At 34.7% G+C, this 21,589-nt stretch overlaps 1 long non-coding RNA gene across 1 annotated transcript in view; it reads left to right on the top strand.

Moving 5' to 3' along the window:
- Window positions 1-21,589, top strand: part of LOC134731975 (uncharacterized) — a 172,649-nt gene that overhangs the window by 86,380 nt on the left and 64,680 nt on the right. Inside the window, exon 2 of the long non-coding RNA XR_010114734.1 lies at window positions 20,946-21,018. This is a non-coding gene — a long non-coding RNA (uncharacterized lncRNA). The remainder of the gene's footprint in view (window positions 1-20,945; window positions 21,019-21,589) is intronic.

The following is a 21,589-nucleotide window of genomic DNA, read 5'->3' as shown; positions in this document are numbered from 1 at the left end:
AGGAAATAAAATAGATATTAAACAAAATACCAGTTAAACCAAAGGAAGTCTGGAAATAAAAGTAAATGAGGAAAAATATAAAAGATATTTTAAAATACATTGAAGAGACACTGCTAATATAAAGGCACAGTTTTAAAATAAAAAGATGGGGAAAAGTCAAGCATAGTAGTATTAAAGATGAGAGCTGTTGTGGTTTTGTTAATATCAGACAAAATTTATTTTAAGACAAATATTATAACAAATAAAGAGGAGTTTTTCATGTAGATGTAAGTAAGAAATAAGCTTTCTCATAAATGAGTTGTTCATACAAGCATGGATCTTTCTCTGCTGTCTATATTCTGTTCCACTGCGAATCTATTTCTCTTTTGTTTCTATGTACACATTGAATTATCTCTTTCTATACCTGTATAATGAGTGCGGATTACACAGTGGTACAATCTTCCATAATTGTTTTTCTTCAAAGCTTTTGGCTATTCTTGGTATTTTTCAATTTTAGTAAATTCTTGAATCAATTTGTATAGTTCCCACCAAGAAAGTGCTAAAATTTTGAATTGCATTACATGTAATATAAATATTAAATATAAGTAAGTAATATTGCATAAGTAACATTTTTATAATATCGAGTTTTCCGGTACATTAAGGTGACATTCTACTTCATTGTTTTGGTCTTCTGTAATTTCTTCTGATATGTATTTTACTTTCAGAGTACAGGCCAGTCACATATTTCATTGGATTTATTCTTGCATATTTGATGTTTCTGAATATTCATTTTTAAAATGGTTTTTATGTGTACATAGATGAATAATTAATTTTTGTATATGAAATTTTTATCCAGTGAGATTGCCATATTTCCTTACCAATTTAAATGGCTTATCAGATTTTTAGCTTTTCTAACTATTCTTGGCTGATTTTTCTATGACCTCCAGTAAAACATTGAATAACAGTGAGAATAATCAGTTTTCTCATATGTCTTCATTTCAGGAGGAAGACTTACATGACTTTATTATTAGGCATGTTAGTATTTTAATATATACGTTTTACTAGAGATTAAGAATGATTCCATTTCATTCCTAGCAAACTAGAATATATTTTGATGAATAGCTGTCCAATTTTATCCATTGTTTTGCCTCTATTGGGATAATCAAATATTATTTTCTATTATGAATTAATGTGATACATAGGTAAATTGATTTGTAAAAGTTATACCAATATTACTTTTCCAAAATAAACACAATTTATTCATATTACATTCCTTTTACTTTTCGTTGAATATAGTTGGTAATATTTTGTTTAACTTTATTTTTTCATCAATTACAAAAGAGAAACTATTCAATGATAAAATGTTCTGCAATGACATGTTCTGCTTTTGTTATTAAGGAGTCAGGTTTGTGAATTTAGTTTTGGGCCTGTTGAATTTGGAGCTCCTATGGGGTTTCCTTGTGTCTAGTGAACAGATAGAAATAGATGGTTCTAGAGCTCAGGAGAGTGATTTGCACTAGAGCTGTACATTTTGAAGTTGTTGGCATCTAGGTGCTACTTACAGCCAAGGGAACAAATAAGACCACACAGGAAAATCAGATTGAGTGGGAAGAAGGTGAGGACAAAGCCTGGGGAGCTGCAATATTTTTAATGTGGGGGAGCAAAGGAGCCTGAGAGCAATTGGAGAATAGAGGAGTCAGAGGCATAAGAGCTGCTCTAGGGAAAATGGTTACATGGGATCCAAGTTAGCTTGAGTTTCAAGAAAAAAAAGGTGACCAACAAAACCAAATATCATGGAGGAAAATGTCTAGTGGAAGGAAGGGTCCTTGGTGAACATGGTACGAGCAGTGTTTAGGAAACAGAAGTGCCTGAGTCCTAATAGGGATGTGAAGGAGTGCAGGAGGCTGTAGCCATGCTTTATGAGTTCTTCAGCATTTTTCTTATCACGTGTATATATTATTTTTATTTAAAACATATATGTGTGTGTGTTTAAAACATATATGTGTGTGTATATGTGTGTATATATGTATCACCTCTTTGAAAACGTTTAAATAATGCCTTATCTTCATCTCCATTTCTGCTAAGCCAGGCTCCTCAAAGTTATAAACTAGCCCATCTCTGCTTCCTTAGCTCCTGTTTGTCTATATTACTACCTATCCTTTCATTTTTTTTTGTTTCCATTAGAGAGATTGGAGCACTTTTTTTTCTTTTAAATTTCAACTTTTATTTTAGATACAGGGGAGTACATGTGTAGGTTTGTTACATGGGTATATTGCACCCAGGTGGTAAGCACAGTATCCAATACATAGTTTTCCAACCCACATCCCATTCCCTCCTTACCCCCTCTAGTAGTCTGCAGTGTCTGTTGTTTCCATGTCAGGTCTATGTGTGCCCAGTTTTTAGCCCCCACTTATAAGTAAGAATATGCAGTATTTGGTTTTCCATTACTGTGTTAATTCGTTTAGCAATAATTTAATTTTTAGAGTCCTTTTAGTTTCACAGCAAAACTGGATGAAAAGTACAGAGTTTCCATTTACTCTCTACCCCTTCCCCAACCTTCCCTACTGTCTACACCCTGCACCAGAGTGGCACATTTGTTACAATCTGTGCACTTACATTAACATATTGTCACTCAAATTTCATGTTTACATTAACGTTCACCCAGAGTATTGTACTTTCTAAGGCTTTTGACAGATGTATTATGACATGAATCCACATAGATACAGTATCACATAGAATAGTTACACTGCCCTAAACATCTCCTGAAATCTGCCTACTTCTCTCTCCCTTCCCCTTAACTCCTAGCAACCACTAATCTCTTCACTGTATCGTTTTGCCTTTTCCAGGTTATATAGTTGAAATTATAGAGTAGGCAAACTTTTCAGGCTTGCTTCTTTCACTTTATAATACATATTTTCATTTCCTCCATGCCTTTTCCTGGTTTAATAGAGTGCTTCCTTTGGTGCTGAATAATATTTTATTTTTTGGATATACTACAGTTGATGCCCACTGGAGTGCATCTTGATTGCTTCCAAGTTTTGGAAACTATAAATAAATCTATAAACATCCAAACGCAGAATTTTGTGTCGACATAAATTTTCAACTTCTTTGGTAAATGCCAAGGAATATGATGGCTGGATCATAATGGAAGAGTATGTTTAGTTTTTTTTTTTTTTTTTTTTTTGGAGACGGAGTCTCGCTCTGTCACCCAGGCTGGAGTGCAGTGGCGCAGTCTCGGCTCACTGCAAGCTCCGCCTCCCGGGTTCACGCCATTCTCCTGTCTCAGCCTCTCCGAGTAGCTGGGACTACAGGCGCCCGCCACCACGCCCGGCTAATTTTTTTGTATTTTTAGTAGAGACGGGGTTTCACCGTGGTCTCGATCTCCTGACCTTGTGATCCGCCCGCCTCGGCCTCCCAAAGTGCTGGGATTACAAGCGTGAGCCACCGCGCCCGGCCGAGTATGTTTAGTTTTATAAAACACTGCCAAGCTTCCTTCCAAATTGATTCTACTATTCTACATTCCCAATAGCAATGAATGAGAGTTTCTGTTGCTCCACTTCCTCACTAGTATTAGGTCTTAGTGTTCTGGATTGGGGCCATTCAAATAGGCATTTCTCTGATTATATATAATGTGGAGCATCTTTTAATATGATTATGTGCCTTCTGTATATCTTCTTTGATGAGGTGTTTGTTAAGGTCTTTGGCCCATTTTTAATTGGCTTATTTGATTTCTTATTAAGTTTTGAGTATTTTTTTGTATATTTTTGATAACAGTCCTTTCTCAGCTATGCCCTTTGTGAATATATTTTCCCAGTGTGTGGCTTATCTTTTCATTCTCTTAACATTGTCTTTTACAAAATTAAGACTTTTAGTGTTAATGAATTATTGTCTTTCATAGGTTGTCAATTATTAGAAGTCCTAAATCAAAGTACCAGAAGATTCAGTATCTGATGAGGGCCCAATTTCAGTTTATAGACAGTGCCTTCTCACTGCGTCGTAAGAAGGTGGAAGGTTGCAAGTCAGTTTTTTGGGACCACATTTGTAAGGCACAAATTTGTAAGGGCTGTGACCACATGATGTAATCATCTCCCAAAAGCTCCACTTCCCAATACATTACATTGGTAATTGAGCTTTGAAATATCTCTGTGTCTAATTAATATAGCCAATCTTACTTAAAAAATTAGTGTTAGTTTGATTTATCTGTCTCCATACATTTACCTTAAATCTATATGTATCCTTATTATTTAAAGTGGGTTTCTAGAGCCCGCATCGCCAAGTCAATCCTAAGCCAAAAGAACAAAGCTGGAGGCATCACGCTACCTGACTTCAAACTATACTACAAGGCTACAGTAACCAAAACAGCATGGTACTGGTACCAAAACAGAGACATAGATCAATGGAACAGAACAGAGCCCTCAGAAATAATGCCACATATCTACAACTATCTGATCTTTGACAAACCTGACAAAAACAAGAAATGGGGAAAGGATTCCCTATTTAATAAATGGTGCTGGGAAAACTGGCTAGCCATATGTAGAAAGCTGAAACTGGATGCCTTCCTTACACCTTATACAAAAATTAATTCAAGATGGATTAAAGACTTACATGTTAGACCTAAAACCATAAAAACTCTAGAAGAAAACCTAGGCAATACCATTCAGGACATAGGCATGGGCAAGGACTTCATGTCTAAAACACCAAAAGCAATGGCAACAAAAGCCAAAATTGACAAATGGGATCTAATTAAACTAAAGAGCTTCTGCACAGCAAAACAAACTACCATCAGAGTGAACAGGCAACCTACACAATGGGACAAAATTTTTGCAACCTACTCATCTGACAAAGGGCTAATATCCAGAATCTACAATGAACTCAAACAAATTTACAAGAAAAAAACAACCCCATCAAAAAGTGGGCAAAGGACATGAACAGACACTTCTCAAAAGAAGACATTTATGCAGCCAAAAAACACATGCAAAAATGCTCATCATCACTGGCCATCAGAGAAATACAAATCAAAACCACAATGAGATACCATCTCACACCAGTTAGAATGGCCATCATTAAAAAGTCAGGAAAAAACAGGTGCTGGAGAGGATGTGGAGAAATAGGAACACTTTTACACTGTTGGTGGGACTGTAAACTAGTTCAACCATTGTGGAAGTCAGTGTGGCAGTCCCTCAGGGATCTAGAACTAGAAATACCATTTGACCCAGCCATCCCATTACTGGGTATATACCCAAAGGACTATAAATCATGCTGCTATAAAGACACATGCACACGTATGTTTATTGCAACACTATTCACAATAGCAAAGACTTGGAACCAACCCAAATGTCCAACAACGATAGACTGGATTAAGAAAATGTGGCACATAGACACCATGGAATACTATGCAGCCATAAAAAATGATGAGTTTATGTCCTTTGTAGGGACATGGATGAAACTGGGAACCATCATTCTCAGTAAACTATTGCAAGGACAAAATACCAAACACCGCATGTTCTCACTCATAGGTGGGAATTGAACAATGAGAACACATGGACCCAGGAAGGGGAACATCACACTCCAGGGACTGTTGTGGGATGGGGGGAGGGGGGAGGGACAGCATTAGGAGATATACTTAATGCTAAATGATGAGTTAATGGGTGCAGCACACCAACATAGCACATGGATACATATGTAACAAACCTGCACATTGTGCACATGTACCCTAAAACCTGAAGTACAATAATAATAATAAAAAAAAGAATAATGAAGAAGTTTTAGGGATCTAATGTACATAATGGGTAGAGATTGATGTATTAATTAATTTGATTTTGATAACCATAAAAAAAGAGTTATTCATCTAATTCGGGGACAAAGAATGTTAAGAAATACAAAAACAAAAACAGAGGAAGAAGAGAAATTTCCTTTGTACCCAGCCTGCCACACATTTACCTAGTTCTTTTGAACATTAAACATCACTAGTCATTGTCCCTTAAAAAATAAATAAATAAAGAAATAAAATAAAATAAATGCCATATAGTTGGGTCTTTTCCGTTGTTGTTTCAGTTGACAGCTTCTGTCTTTGGTGCACTGAAACTACTGATATTCAAAGTGATTACTGATATAGCTGAATGAATGCCTTATATAGTTGTTCCTATTTTTTATTTGTTGTCCTTGTTATTGTTTAAATTTTTATTTCTCACTCTTTTTCTGCCGTTGGTGCTTTTAATGGAGCATATTATATGATATTATTTGCTCTCCTTTTTTTCTTAGTATATCAGTTAGACTTTGTGCTTTTTTCTTTAGTTGTTTAGTGATTGTCCTAGAGTTTACAATATACATTTATAAATAATTCAAACTCACTTCCAAATAACACTATACCATTTACTGCTTCAAGGGTAGTATGAGTACCTTAAAACAACAAAATAATCTTGACTTCTCTTTCTTGCCTCTTGCATAATTGCTACGACTCGTTTTACAAATATGTATAAACACATATAAACATATGTATTATATGTACATATGTAGTTAAATGCATTGCTGCTATTATTTTGAATAAACTATTATATGTTAGATCTACTGACTATAAGAATAAAAGTTTCTATTTTATCATTACTTATTCCTTCAACACTTTCTCTTTGTTCATGTAGACATGAATTTCTGGCCTAAGTTATTTTCCTTCTTTTTAAGTAACTTATTTTAACATTTCTTGGAAGGCAGGTCTACTGGCAACAAATCCCCTCAAGTTTTACTTGTTTGAGAAAATATTTCTTCTTTACTTTGAAGGATAATTTCACAATGTACAGAATTATAGGGTTTTTATTTTCTCAAGACTTTAAATATTTCAATTTATTCTCTTCTTGCATGTCTCTGAGAAATCAGATGCAATTATTACCTTTGCTCTTCTATTAAGTAAGGCATTTCCCTCCATCCTCCCTGGCTTCTTTCAGGATGTTTTTCTACATCTTTGACTTTCTATAGTTCAAAAATAATATGCCTAGATGTAGTTTTGGGGGCATAAATCCTGTTTGGAGTTCTGTGAGCCTCCTAAAGCTGTGGTTTTGTGTCTGATATTAATTTGAGGAACTTCTTTTTAATTTTGTTTCTGGTATTTCCATTAGATGCATCATACATATTTGGAGTTGTCCTACAGTTTTTGGATATTCTAGTTTATGTGTTTTATTCTGTGTTCTCTTTCCTTTATAGCTTGGGAGGTTTTTATTGATGCCTCTTAAGCACAGGGATTCTTCACTTACCTGTGTCCAGTCTATTAATAAGCCCATAAAAGGGATTCTTAATTTTTGTTACAGTGTTTTTGATCCCTAACACTTTGGTGTTGTTGCTGTTGTTTTTCTAGGATTTCCATCTCTCTGCTCACATTACCCTTATGTTATTACCATCTGTTATTAGGAGCTATCTACTTTATCCATTAAAGCCTTTTTCATTTTAATCACAGTTATTTTAAATTCTATGCCTGGTAATTCAAACAACCTTGCTTGTCTTGTTCTGGTGGTTTCTCTGTCTCTGCAAATGGTATTTATTTTTTTTTGCCTTTCAATATGCCTCATAATTTGTTTCTTGATGGCCAAACATGATATACTGGGTACTGAGCTATTGTACCTTGGTCTTTAGTAATGTGGTGGTAAGGTGTGGGGTGAGAAGAGGCATCCTATGACTAAGTCTCAGGCTTTTAGTAAGACTTTGCCTCTGGATTGTGATCTTTATATGTTTCTAATGTTTTTCTTCCCCATAAGTTTGTACAGAGTGGCTAAAGCTATCTAGAATTTGGTATTTCACTTCCTCCAGGCCTGGTAGGCTTTAATAAGACTCCAGCAAGTTAGGCTTTGGTAAACTGTTTCTCCTAGACAGATCTTCATAAGAACAGAGTGCTTTGGCATATTTCAAAATAATCTTTTTCCCCTGTCTATGTTGGAAGCGCAAGAACATTTTTCTCCAAAATTTACTGTGAGAACCTAGTTAATTTCCTGGAGGTAAAACTCAGAAAAGCGTGATGGTCAACCTGTGATGAGGTCCTTCTGGAGTTTTTTACTCTCAGACTTGTTTACTCTGAACCTCTAGCAGTTCATAAATTACAGTTCAGGATTTTCTACCCCAGCACTGGTTCCCACAGAGGTTTCTTCTCCCACATGTGCTTCTCTATATTCACCTGTCTGTCTCTTCAGTTTTGGGAATAGCAGTTTGCCCCATGAACTTATTTCTCTTATGAATTTAAGAAAAGTTGTGGATTTTTCAGCTTTTATCTTATTGGTAGTACAGAAAGGCAAATTCTAAGCTCCTTACATTTGGAACTGGGAATTGGAAGTTGTTCATGTCTTTTTAACACTGAATATACCAGTGCTTGGATGCATCACATTTCATTCAACCATCCACCTACTTAAAGACATCTTATTTGCTTCCAAGTTTTGGCAATTATAAATAGAGCTTCTGTAAACATCCATGGGCAGGTATTTGTGTGGACTTAAGTTTTCAACTTAGATGGGTAACTACTGACAAATATGGCCGTAGATTGTATGGTAAGAATATATTTAGTTTAGTGTGAAACTGCAACCCTGTCTTCCAAAGAGGCTACTTTATCAGTGTTCTTGATTTTGTCCAATCTAATATGTGAATAGTGGTATCTTGTTGTCTTAAATTTAATTGAAATGTAAACAAGCTTCAACATAAATATTATCAATTTAGCTATTTGTCACCTATTTTAATATTAAAATATTATTCAGATTTGTTTTATAAACTATTCTCATCATTTTCAATCAGGTAAACACCTCATCTCAACATTTCATGCAGGTGAAAATAATTTAACCATACATTATTATTTGATTTTGATTTCAACCCATATCCTTGTTATTGCCTTACCACAGAATAAGATAATGTAAAATATAAAGTTTGATTCCTAATACTGTGAGTTTTCAGATAAATTTAATTTTTATTGTCAATTGATGTTGTATTCTTTCCACAAACTATAAGTATGTTAATATATTAGCAAGATTTTTACCAAATGTAACACTTAAACCTTGTACAAGGACCAGACTTCTATGACCTTAATATGTCATTTTATGCTTACTAGCATCATATATGTCACTTATTGCTTAAGATTAGACTAGCAACGATGTTGTTATGTACAAGAACCCACTGTTTGCTAAGTTGTTTTCCAATCATTTATTACAAATGAATTTTAATTTTAAAAAATATTGAAATTCTAAGACAGAATGTGAATTCCACATTTGCTGGAATATGAGTCTTTTACAAAATATTGTGATTTAATGAAAATGAAACTAACAGCTTTAACTTAATGGTATCAAGCCAACATGAAAATATTACTTTATTTACACAAGTATTCTCAATTTGTAATGGTAAAAGTTAAAATGTGATCAATGACATAATTAAAACTTATTTTGTTGTATGAGCTTTTATGAGAAAAAGAAGAGAAAAATTATGTTATAAATAACATTTGAAAAGCTATTCATCAGAGGAGTAAAACAAATGTTTAAATTCTAATAAGCTGTACATATTTGTTTTCATGTTAGAGGCAGAATGTTTGAAAGAATAAACTAAATACATTGAAAGCTTTTCCAGATGTGAAATTTTTGCTTCTACTCTTAAGATAACTCACTTTCATTTAGAAGATTTGCCATCCGTCCAATTTTACCCAAAGCAGCTCTTCAGAATCTGTTTGTCAATTTGGCTGTATATTTTGGGAAATATCCTTCAATATTATGTGGTTTTTTTCCTCCAACTCGTTCATAATATGTTCAGGCTCAAACTTTACACAAATTTTTTGGCATGTATACTATGTATATATATTATATATGAATATTACTTATATATTAAAATATAGAAATAATATATTTATATAACTATATAAATCCGTATTTTGTCTCTGTATATAAATATACAGATATATTTTTATATCTATAAATCATTATATTTATATTTATATAAAATTTACATATTAATATAAAATATATCTATTTAAATATTTATCAATAGTATTACTATACTTTAAACATGGTATTTCTATATATAATGTAGAAATTTATATATAAATATACATGTAGAAATATGATATATAAAATAAGGAAATACTATAGATAAATAATATTTATAAAATTAAATACAATGTTTAAATTTATAAATATTATATTTATAAAATTAATATTTATATTTATGTATTATAATTATAAATATAGAAATATTATCTTTATATGTACTATTCTATATTTTTCTACATATAGTATTCTATATTCTATGTAGTATTCCTATAAAAATAAATACTATATATAAAAAGATACTATATAGAATATAGACTACTATATACTATAAAAATATAGAATACTATATATAAAGATGGTATTTCTACATTTTAATATAAAAATTATATTAAATAAAATATAATTTATTATCTGGTACCAAATAACTTCCTTTCTTCCTCTCCCATTTACCCTTCTCAGGCTCTAATAACCATAATTCTTCTGTATAATTCTTTGACCTTAATTTTTAGCTCTTATATATTAGTGAGAACATGCAATATGTCTTTAAGTAGCTGCTTTATTTGACTGAACATAATGTTCTCCAGTTTTATACACGTCACTGTGAATGACATGATTTTATTCTCTTTTATGGCAGAATAGAACTCCATTGTATACATTTTTTTTTTTATTATACTTTAAGTTTTAGGGTACATGTGCACAATGTGCAGGTTTGTTATATATGTGTCCCTGTGCCACGTTGGTGTGCTGCACCCATTAACTCATCATTTAGCATTAGGTATATCTCCTAATGCTGTCCCTCCCCCTTCCCCCCCAACCCCACAACAGTCCCCGGAGTGTGATGTTCCCCTTCCTGTGTCCATGTGTTCTCACTGTTCAATTCCCACCTATGAGTGAGAACATGCAGTGTTTGTTTTTTTGTCCTTGCAATAGTTTACTGAGAATGATGGTTTCCAGTTTCATCCATGTCCCTACAAAGGACATGAACTCATATTTTTTATGGCTGCATAGTATTCCATGGTGTATATGTGCCACATTTTCTTAATCCAGTCTATCGTTGTTGGACATTTGGGGTGGTTCCAAGTCTTTGCTATTGTGAATAGTGCCGCAATAAACATACGTGTGCATGTGTCTTTATAGCAGCATGATTTATAGTCCTTTGGGTATATACCCAGTAATGGGATGGCTGGGTCAAATGGTATTTCTAGTTCTAGATCCCTGAGGAATCGCCACACTGACTTCCACAATGGTTCAACTAGTTTACAGTCCCACCCACAGTGTAAAAGTGTTTGTATTTCTCCACATCCTCTCCAGCACCTGTTGTTTCCTCACTTTTTAATGATGGCCATTCTAACTGGTGTGAGATGGTATCTCATTGTGGTTTTGATTTGCATTTCTCTGATGGCCAGTGATGCTGAGCATTTTTGCATGTGTTTTTTGGCTGCATAAATGTCTTCTTTTGAGTAGTGTCTGTTCATGTCCTTTGCCCACTTTTTGATGGAGTTGTTTGATTTTTTCTTGTAAATTTGTTTGAGTTCATTGTAGATTCTGGATATTAGCCCTTTGTCAGATGAGTAGTTTGCAAAAATTTTGTCCCATTTTGTAGGTTGCCTGTTCACTCTGATGGTAGTTTCTTTTGCTGTGCAGAAGCTCTTGAGTTTAATTAGATCCCATTTGTCAATTTTGGCTTTTGTTGCCATTGCTTTTGGTGTTTTAGACATGAAGTCCTTGCCCATGCCTATGTCCTGAATGGTAATGCCTAGGTTTTCTTCTTGGGTTTTTATGGTTTTAGGTCTAACATGTAAGTCTTTAATCCATCTTGAATTAATTTTTGTATAAGGTATAAGGAAGGGATCCGGTTTCAGCTTTCTACATATGGCTAGCCAGTTTTCCCAACACCATTTATTAAATATGGAATCCTTTCCCGATTGCTTGTTTTTGTCAGGTTTGTCAAAGATCAGATAGTTGCAGATATGTGGCATTATTTCTGAGGGCTCTGTTCTGTTCCATTGATCTATGTCTCTGTTTTGGTACCAGTACCATGTTGTTTTGGTTACTGTAGCCTTGTAGTATAGTTTGAAGTCAGGTAGTGTGATGCCTCCAGCTTTGTTCTTTTGGCTTAGGATTGACTTGGTGATGTGGGCTCATTTTTGGTTCCATATGAACTTTAAAGTAGTTTTTTCCAATTCTGTGAAGAAAGTCATTGGTAGCTTGATGGGGATGGCATTGAATCTATAAATTACCTTGGGCAGTATGGCCATTTTCACGATATTGATTCTTCCAACCCATGAGCATGGAATATTCTTCCATTTGTTTGCATCCTCTTTTATTTCATTGAGCAGTGGTTTGTAGTTCTCCTTGAAGAGGTCCTTCACATCCCTTGTAAGTTGGATTCCTAGGTATTTTTTTCTCTTTGAAGGAATTGTGAATGGTAGTTCACTCATGATTTGGCTCTCTGTCTGTGATTGGTGTACAAGAAAGCTTGTGATTTTTGTACATTGATTTTGTGTCCTGAGACTTTGCTGAAGTTGCTTATCAGCTTAAGGAGATTTTGGGCTGAGACAATGGGGTTTTCTAGATATACAATCATGTCATCTGCAAACAGGGACAATTTGACTTCCTTTTTTCCTAATTGAATACCCTTTATTTCCTTCTCCTGCCTGATTGCCCTGGACAGAACTTCCAACACTATGTTGAATAGGAGTGGTGAGAGAGGTCATCCCTGTCTTGTGTCAGTTTTCAAAGGGAATGCTTCCAGTTTTTGCCTATTCAGTATGATATTGGCTGTGGGTTTGTCATAGATAGCTCTTATTATTTTGAGATACGTCCCATCAGTACCTAATTTATTGAGAGTTTTTAGCATGAAGGGTTGTTGAATTTTGTCAAAGGCCTTTTCTGCATCTATTGAGATAATCATGTGGTTTTTGTCTTTGGTTCTGTTTATATGCTGGATTACATTTATTGATTTGCATATGTTGAACCAGCCTTGCCTCCCAGGGAAGAAGCCCACTTGATCATGGTGGATAAGCTTTTTGATGTGCTGCTGGATTTGGTTTGCCAGTATTTTATTGAGGATTTTTGCATCAATGTTCATCAAGGATATTGGTCTGAAATTCTCTTTTTTGGTTGTGTCTCTGCCAGGCTTTGGTATCAGGATGATGCTGGCCTCATAAAATGTGTTAGGGAGGATTCCCTCTTTTTCTATCGATTGGAATAGTTTCAGAAGGAATGGTACTAGTTCCTCCTTGTACCTCTGCTAGAATTCGGCTTTGAATCCATCAGGTCTTGGACTCTTTTTGGTTGGTAAGCTGTTGATTATTGCCACAGTTTTGGAGCCTGTTATTGGTCTATTCAGAGATTCAACTTCTTCCTGGTTTAGTCTTGGGAGGGTGTATTTGTCGAGGAATTTATCCATTTCTTCTAGATTGTCTAGTTTATTTGCATAGAGGTGTTTTTAGTATTCTCTGAAGGTAGATTGTATTTCTGTGAGATCGGTGGTGATATCCCCTTTATCATTTTTTATTACGTCTATTTGATTCTTCTCTCTTTTCTTCTTTATTAGTCTTGCTAGCAGTCTATCAATTTTGTTATCTTTTCAAAAAACCAGCTCCTGGATTCATTAATTTTTTGAAGGGTTTTTTGTGTCTCTATTTCCTTCAGTTCTGCTCTGATTTTAGTTATTTCTTGCCTTCTGCTAGCTTTTGAATGTGTTTGCTCTTGCTTTTCTAGTTCTTTTAATTGTGATGTTAGGGTGTCAATTTTGGGTCTTTCCTGCTTTCTCTTGTGGGCATTTAGTGCTATAAATTTCCCTCTACACACTGCTTTGAATGTGTCCCAGAGATTCTGGTATGTTGTGTCTTTGTTCTCGTTGGTTTCAAAGAACATCTTTATTTCTGCCTTCATTTCATTATGTACCCCGTAGTCATTCAGGAGCAGGTTGTTCAGTTTCCATGTAGTTGAGCGGTTTTGAGTGAGTTTCTTAATCCTGAGTTCTAGTTTGATTGCACTGTGGTCTGAGAGACAGTTTGTTATAATTTCTGTTCTTTTACATTTGCTGAGGAGAGCTATACTTCCAACTATGTGGTCACTTTTGGAATAGGTGTGGTGTGGTGCTGAAAAAAATGTATATTCTGTTGATTTGGGGTGGAGAGTTCTGTAGATGTCTATTAGGTCCACTTGGTGCAGAGCTGAGTTCAATTCCTGGGTATCCTTGTTAACTTTCTGTCTCGTTGATCTGTCTAATGTTGACAGTGGGGTGTTAAAATCTCCCATTATTATTGTGTGGGAGTCTAAGTCTCTTTGTTGGTCACTCAGGACTTGCTTTATGAATCTGGGTGCTCCTGTATTGGGTGCATATATATTTAGGATAGTTAGCTCTTCTTGTTGAATTGATCCCTTTACCATTATGTAATGGCCTTCTTTGTCTCTTTTGATCTTTGTTGGTTTAAATTCTATTTTATCAGAGACTAGGATTGCAACCCCTGCCTTTTTTTGTTTTCCATTTGCTTGATAGATCTTCCTCCATCACTTTATTTTGAGTCTATGTGTGTCTCTGCACGTGAGATGGGTTTCCTGAATACAGCACACTGATGGTTCCTGACTCCTTATCCAGTTTGCCAGTCTGTCTTTTTTTTTTTTTTTTTTTTTTTTTGAGACGGAGTCTTGCTGTGTCACCCACGCTGGAGTGCAGTGGCGCGATCTCGGCTCACTGCAAGCTCTGCCTCCCGGGTTCAGGCCATTCTCCTGCCAGTCTGTGTCTTTTAATTGGAGCATTTAGCCCATGTACATTTAAAGTTAATATTGTTATGTGTGAATTTCATCCTGTCATTATGATGTTAGTTGGTTATTTTGCTCATTAGTTGATGCAGTTTCTTCCTAGCCTCGATGGTCTTTACAATTTCACATGTTTTTGCAGTGGCTGGTACCGGTTGTTCCTTTCCATGTTTAGTGCTTCCTTCAGGAGCTCTTTTAGGGCAGGCCTGGTGGTGACAAAATCACTCAGCATTTGCTTGTCTGTAAAGTATTTTATTTCTCCTTCACTTATGAAGCTTAGTTTGGCTGGATATGAAATTCTGGGTTGAAAATTCTTTTCTTTAAGAATGTTGAATATCGGCCCCCACTCTCTTCTGGCTTGTAGAGTTTCTGCTGAGAGATCAGCTGTTAGTCTGATGGGCTTCCCTTTGTGGGTAACCCGACCTTTCTCTCTGGCTGCCCTTAACATTTTTTCCTTCATTTCAACTTTGGTGAATCTGACAATTATGTGTCTTGGAGTTGCTCTTCTCGAGGAGTATCTTTGTAGTGTTCTCTGTATTTCCTGAATCTGAATGTTGGCCTGCCTTGCTAGATTGGGGAAGTTCTCCTGGATAATATCTTGCAGAGTATTTTCCAACTTGGTTCCATTCTCCCTGTCACTTTCAGGTACACCAATCAGACCTAGGTTTGGTCTTTTCACATAGTCCCATATTTCTTGGAGGCTTTGTTCATTTCTTTTTATTTTTTTTTCTCTAAACTTCCCTTCTCACTTCATTTCATTCATTTCATCTTCCATCACTGATACCCTTTCTTCCAGTTGATAGCATCGGCTACTGAGGCTTCTGCATTCTTCACATAGTTCTTTAAACTTGGCTTTCAGCTCCATCAGCTCCTTTAAGCACTTCTCTGCATTGATTATTTTAGTTATACATTCATCTAATTTTTTTTCAAAGTTTTTAACTTCTTTGCCATTGGTTTGAATTTCCTCCTGTAGCTCGGAGTAGTTTGATTGTCTGAAGCCTTCTTCTCTCAACTCGTCAAAGTCATTCTCCATCCAGCTTTGTTCCATTGCTGGTGAGGAACTGCGTTCCTTTGGAGGAGGAGAGGCGCTCTGCTTTTTAGAGTTTCCAGTTTTTCTGCTCTGTTTTCTCCCCATCTTTGTAGTTTTTTCTACTTTTGGTCTTTGATGGTGATGTACAGATGGGTTTTTGGTGTGGGTGTCCTTTCTGTTTGTTAGTTTTCCTTCTAACAGACAGGACCCTCAGCTGCAGGTCTGTTGGAGTTTGCTAGAGGTCCACTCCATACCCTGTTTGGCTGGGTGTCAGCAGCGGTGGCTGCAGAACAGCGGATTTTCGTGAACCGCAAATTCAGCTGTCTGATTGTTCCTCTGGAAGTTTTGTCTCAGAGGAGTACCCGGCCGAGTGAGGTGTCATTCTGTCCCTACTGGTGGGTGCCTCCCAGTTAGGCTACTCGGGGGTCTGGGACCCACTTTAGGAGGCAGTCTGCCCATTCTCAGATCTCCAGCTGTGTGAAGAGATCACCACTACTCTCTTCAAAGCTGTCAGACAGCGACATTTAAGTCTGCAGAGGTTACTGCTGACTTTTTGTTTGTCTGTGCCCTGCCCCCAGAGGTGGAGCCTACACAGGCAGGCAGGCCTACATTTCTTTTTTCATTAATCTGTTGATGGACATTTAGGTTGATCCCATATATTGGCTATAGTGAATAGTGCTGCAATAAACATGAGGATGAAGATATCTCTTTGATATCCTTATTTCCTTTCCTTTGGATAAATACCCAATAGTAGAAATTAAAATGAAATTTTAACTTTCGCATTATCTTGCCATTTGTAAGCAGTAAACAAAACAAAACAAAACCAGAGAAAAGACGAAAGGGAACAAATGTTTTATGGTGACAGAGAAAAAAAGTCTTGATTTAAGATCTTGGGAAAACTTTCTACATCTAGGATGTCGTCTTCCAAAGAAAAAACTTTTCCTTGTTAGCTTTACCTTGAAGTCTCCAATGGCTGTATAGTCCCAAGAGTCTGGAAGTATTCTTCTAAGTTGATAGATATGGATCTAAGACTTAGATACAATAGTAGAATTGTGGGATCATATGGTAGTTCTAATTTAATTTTTTTACAAATCTCCACACTGTTTTCCGTAATAGCAGTACTTATTTACATTCACACCAACAGTACATAAGTTCCTCTTCCTCTTCATTCTTAGCAGCATTTATTTATTGTCTTTTAGATAATAGCCATTCTATCTATGATGACATGATATCTCAATGAAGTTTTGATTTGCATTTCCCTGATGATTAGTGATATTGATCATTTTTCATAATATATTCATTTTTAAGTATTTAAGATATAGAAAAATTCTATTTGAAATTTTGTATTATCATGACAGTGCTTTAGATCAGTCGCCAGAAAGAATTTCTTTATATTATATTTTCTCCCTAGTCATTTTATAATTCAACTGCTTCATATGACTATTTATTTACAAGAATTTAGTTTGGGTATATAATTATTACATAATAAATATGTCTCCATAATTATTTGAATAATTAATTTTTAAAAATCCTAAGTAAACTTTAAGGTACAGTCTATTAATATCACTTTTTTGTTAATGGATTTGTTTTCCTTCTCATTTTCAATGATTAGTGAATCATTCATAATATTATATAAATTGATCTTAAATACATAAACTATTTTTTTCTTTGAGGTAAACACTATTAAACTAGCACAAATATCTTTGTTCTAAATGTAAATAGACAGATTATTTTTATAAAAGTAAAACAAATAATCAGTACCTCTACAGTGATTTTTTAAACTCTATCTTAACCTCATATTTTTATCCAAAATAAATATACTTCTTTAATATTATACTTTATTTAAGGGTCAAGATTTTTTTTTTTTTTTTTTTTTTTTGAGACGGAGTCTTTCTCTGTCCCCCAGGCTGGAGTGCAGTGGCGCGATCTCGGCTCACTGCAAGCTCCGCCTCCCGGGTTCACGCCATTCTCCTGCCTCAGCCTCCCGAGTAGCTGGGACTACAGGCGCCCGCCAACACGCCTGGCTAATTTTTTGTATTTTTTAGTAGAGACGGGGTTTCACCATGTTAGCCAGGATGGTCTCGATCTCCTGACCTCGTGATCCGCCCGCCTCGGCCTCCCAAAGTGCTGGGATTACAGGCTTGAGCCACTGCACCTGGCCAAGGGTCAAGATTTATGACTTAATCTTACATCTTTTTTCCTGTGTCGTTTGGCTCAGAACTAAGGAAACAGGCACCTTTTAATGTTAGTGAATTAAATTAAATTGATTTATACAAGATCTATTTTGAAATATTCAAAATGTATTTTAATTTTAAAGAATATTCGATAAAATGTATTCCATATTATTATAAAATTTTTAAACAGAAATAAATAAGCCAAAAATGAATATTTGTTAATTTATTCCATATAAATTAATGATCTTTGCTGTAATAAAATTGAGCAGAATATTTATTTTGGAATTTTATAGCTTAAAAATCATATAAAGCAAAGAAACTATAATCATGAGAGTTTAAAAATGGACTTTAAGTAGATTTGGACATACTTCTGATAATTTTTACATCACTGGAAAAGTGCTGCAGACCAAAAATTTAAAGCATGATGCTAAAATTAGCTAATTTGCCCCTTTGTGTTTTCAATTTGGGCATTTTGTATACTTATTTAATGATATGCTAATTTTCTTACATATTTGATTTCTATTGGCTTGATACCACCTTGTTAATCACCTATGAATAGATTTTTCTCATAAAACGTTTCCTTTCATGGTGTGCAAACATCTACTTAAGAAATTTATTTGAAAACCTATTAAAATAAATATTATCTAAAGAACATCTGCATCTTCAAGATTCAGTTTAAATAGTAATTCTTACTAATTTCCTTAATAACATGAAACGTCTTCCTTATTTAAACAACCTCATTATGCTTCTATTTTAGTGGTTGTCAGTTACATAATGCTATACAACATAATTCAGATGGGAAACACCTTGGTGGCAGAAACAGCTTAGTTTTAAACTCACTGTGTATCAAAACTTTTTGTCCATATTAGGTATTTTTTTTTTTTTTTTTTTTTTTTTTTTTTTTGAGACGGAGTCTCGCTCTGTCGCCCAGGCTGGAGTGCAGTGGCACAATCTCGGCTCACTGCAAGCTCCGCCTCCCGGGTTCACGCCATTCTCCTGCCTCAGCCTCTCCGAGTAGCTGGGACTACAGGCGCCTGCCACCACGCCCGGCTAATTTTTTTTGTATTTTTAGTAGAGACGGGGTTTCACCGTGGTCTCGATCTCCTGACCTCGTGATCCACCCGCCTCGGCCTCCCAGAGTGCTGGGATTACAAGCGTGAGCCACCGCGCCCGGCCTATATTAGGTATTACAAGTATTTATTAGATAACAATGATTACAAAATAACCTAAACATAATTTTTATAAATAAATATTGACCTCTTTTTAAATATTTTATTGTTAATTTCCCAGATAATAAAACTAAGCAAAAAATGTCAAACAAATCAGATGGAGCAGAAATAATATACATAATTTTTTACAAATTTGTGAAAACTATTACTTGCTTTCTACCAATTTCAAATTTTTCTTTCACTTATTTGACCCATTTTAGTTTATAATTGTCACAATTTATGATGGTCTATCCAAACTAGATTATTTTTTCCCCTCTAAATAAATTTTACCACAAGAGGAAATATCCTTGACTTTAAAAATTTTCAGATTTTTTTCTCTCATGAACATTTTCTCTCATGAAAACGAAACTGAATTTTTGATGTTTGCACTTCTCGGAAAGTAAGATGTTTCTGCTACCTCTAGCAATCTTCTAACAGGTCCAATATTCAGAATGAGTGCCCACATTATGCATTCAAATCACTTATTTGCATACTCAAAGAGATACTTATACATGAAAACGGATAATTGCAAATCTAAATATCCATTGACATGTGAAAATATGCCATTTGCATATGCAGCTTAAATGTCTGTTTCTTAACATGACATTAATGTGCAGTTATCTGTTACTTTGTTGATGTGTTGCTCTTCACTCTTTGAATCTTACTTTGTTCTTTGTTTCAACAGAAGTTTTTATTTTTGGAATATAGTATTTTGCTCTAGCATTTTTGCTGACACTTATTATTTTTCTATTATATAAACCATACTTTTTAATCCCATCAATGTATTTTGTGCTATTGCAGAATAAATGCCTCTACGTGAATCACTGCCCAAATCTTGTTAATCTTTACATCGTCTTCCTCTTAAAATTCATTGTTTTGTTTTTGTTCGTTCGTTTTTCCTCAAATTTAATTTTGCTTATCGACTGAAAAAATATATTCCAAATAGAAAAACATTACTTCATGAATTTAACCTCTCACCTCTGCATTACTCTTTTGTGATACCCTTCATTCTGCAAGTCTTCAAGAAGAGAAATAATAATATAGCTTCCCCACAGATTTACCTATCCACTCTTCTATGAATCCCCAAACAAATGACATTTTTTATCATTCTGTAATTAAATACTATATATTTTCTTTGTCTCTTCGAAACCATTATTTTTCACCTTGATTCCTTTTATTCAATCGGCAAATGTATTTTGAGCACCTCCTGTATCAGACGCTCTTCTAGGTGCTTGTAATACATCAGTGAACAAAACCAAGATTTCTGCTACCTTCTAGTGGAGAAGACAGACAATAAAGAATAAACATCATAAATGAATTAATTTTGTAGTATATTAGAAGAGAGTAAATGCTCAGAAAATTTAAAAAATGGAGCAGATTGAGTGGGATTAGAAGAATTAGGGCTGGGGGAGAGAAATAGATGAATTTTTAAAACAGTGAACAGAGAAAGCCAAATTGAGATGGTGATATATAAGCAAAGTTGAAGAAAGTTAGGAAAAAGGATATACAGAAGAAAACATTCCAAGCACAGAGAAGACACAGGCAAAAACCAATATTGGAGATAATGATTGGCATGACAGAAACAGCAGAAGGCCAGTGTGATTGGTGAAAAGTGAGAAGAGGAGTAGAATATGAATTCTGGGATAAGTTGTTGCCTCCTTTTTATTTTATTTTTTTAACTTTTTTGCTTCCCTTAGTCAAAATATCCTACAAAAAGTTACATCATTATACTCACTATGCCTCATTCTTCTTCCTCTCATATTTCACTTAAAATTATTTCATTCAGGCCTTCTCCTCGACAATGCCACAGAAGCTATTCATCAAATTAAGCAATGAATTCCACATAGATATAGCCAAAGGTCAGTTCTGACTCAGTTCTCATCTTATGTAAATTATCAGCCCTCTTCCTTCTTTACTGTCTTGCCTCATTTGGCTGGCTTTCTTCGTACGTTACTGGTCTCTCCTTCACAGTACATTTGCTGTGGTATTGCCTTAAAATGGAATCTTGATAGAAAGCAGATTAGTGGGTTCAGGGAAATAGATGGGTTGAAAAGAACATTTCAAGTTCTTGAAGATTTCAGGAATCTTTCCAATGGAAAGGTAGAAAAGAACCTTCTAGGGATGATGGAAAAATTTTGTATTTTGGTTGTAGTTGTGTTAACATGTCATGTATTTGCAAAAGGAGATCAAAAAACCTACATGAAGTGGGAGTATTTTACTGCATTAAAATATCCCTTTCATAAAGTAAATCATTAAAAAATGCTAAAGAATCATAAGCCACAGAAAGAGTTCTACATTTGTATAGTGCAACTGATTATAAAAAACATACCATGCAAAGCAGCAAAGAAATTAAAAATGTATATAATATAGTTATTTATTTTATATAATTACAAATACATGAATAATATAATTTTATTATTTTATATAATT

Source organism: Symphalangus syndactylus, chromosome 19 (assembly GCF_028878055.3).
Source record: "Symphalangus syndactylus isolate Jambi chromosome 19, NHGRI_mSymSyn1-v2.1_pri, whole genome shotgun sequence".
Taxonomy (NCBI): domain Eukaryota; kingdom Metazoa; phylum Chordata; class Mammalia; order Primates; family Hylobatidae; genus Symphalangus; species Symphalangus syndactylus.
Note: the sequence above shows the minus strand (reverse complement) of the source record. Positions and strands in the feature narration are given on the sequence as shown.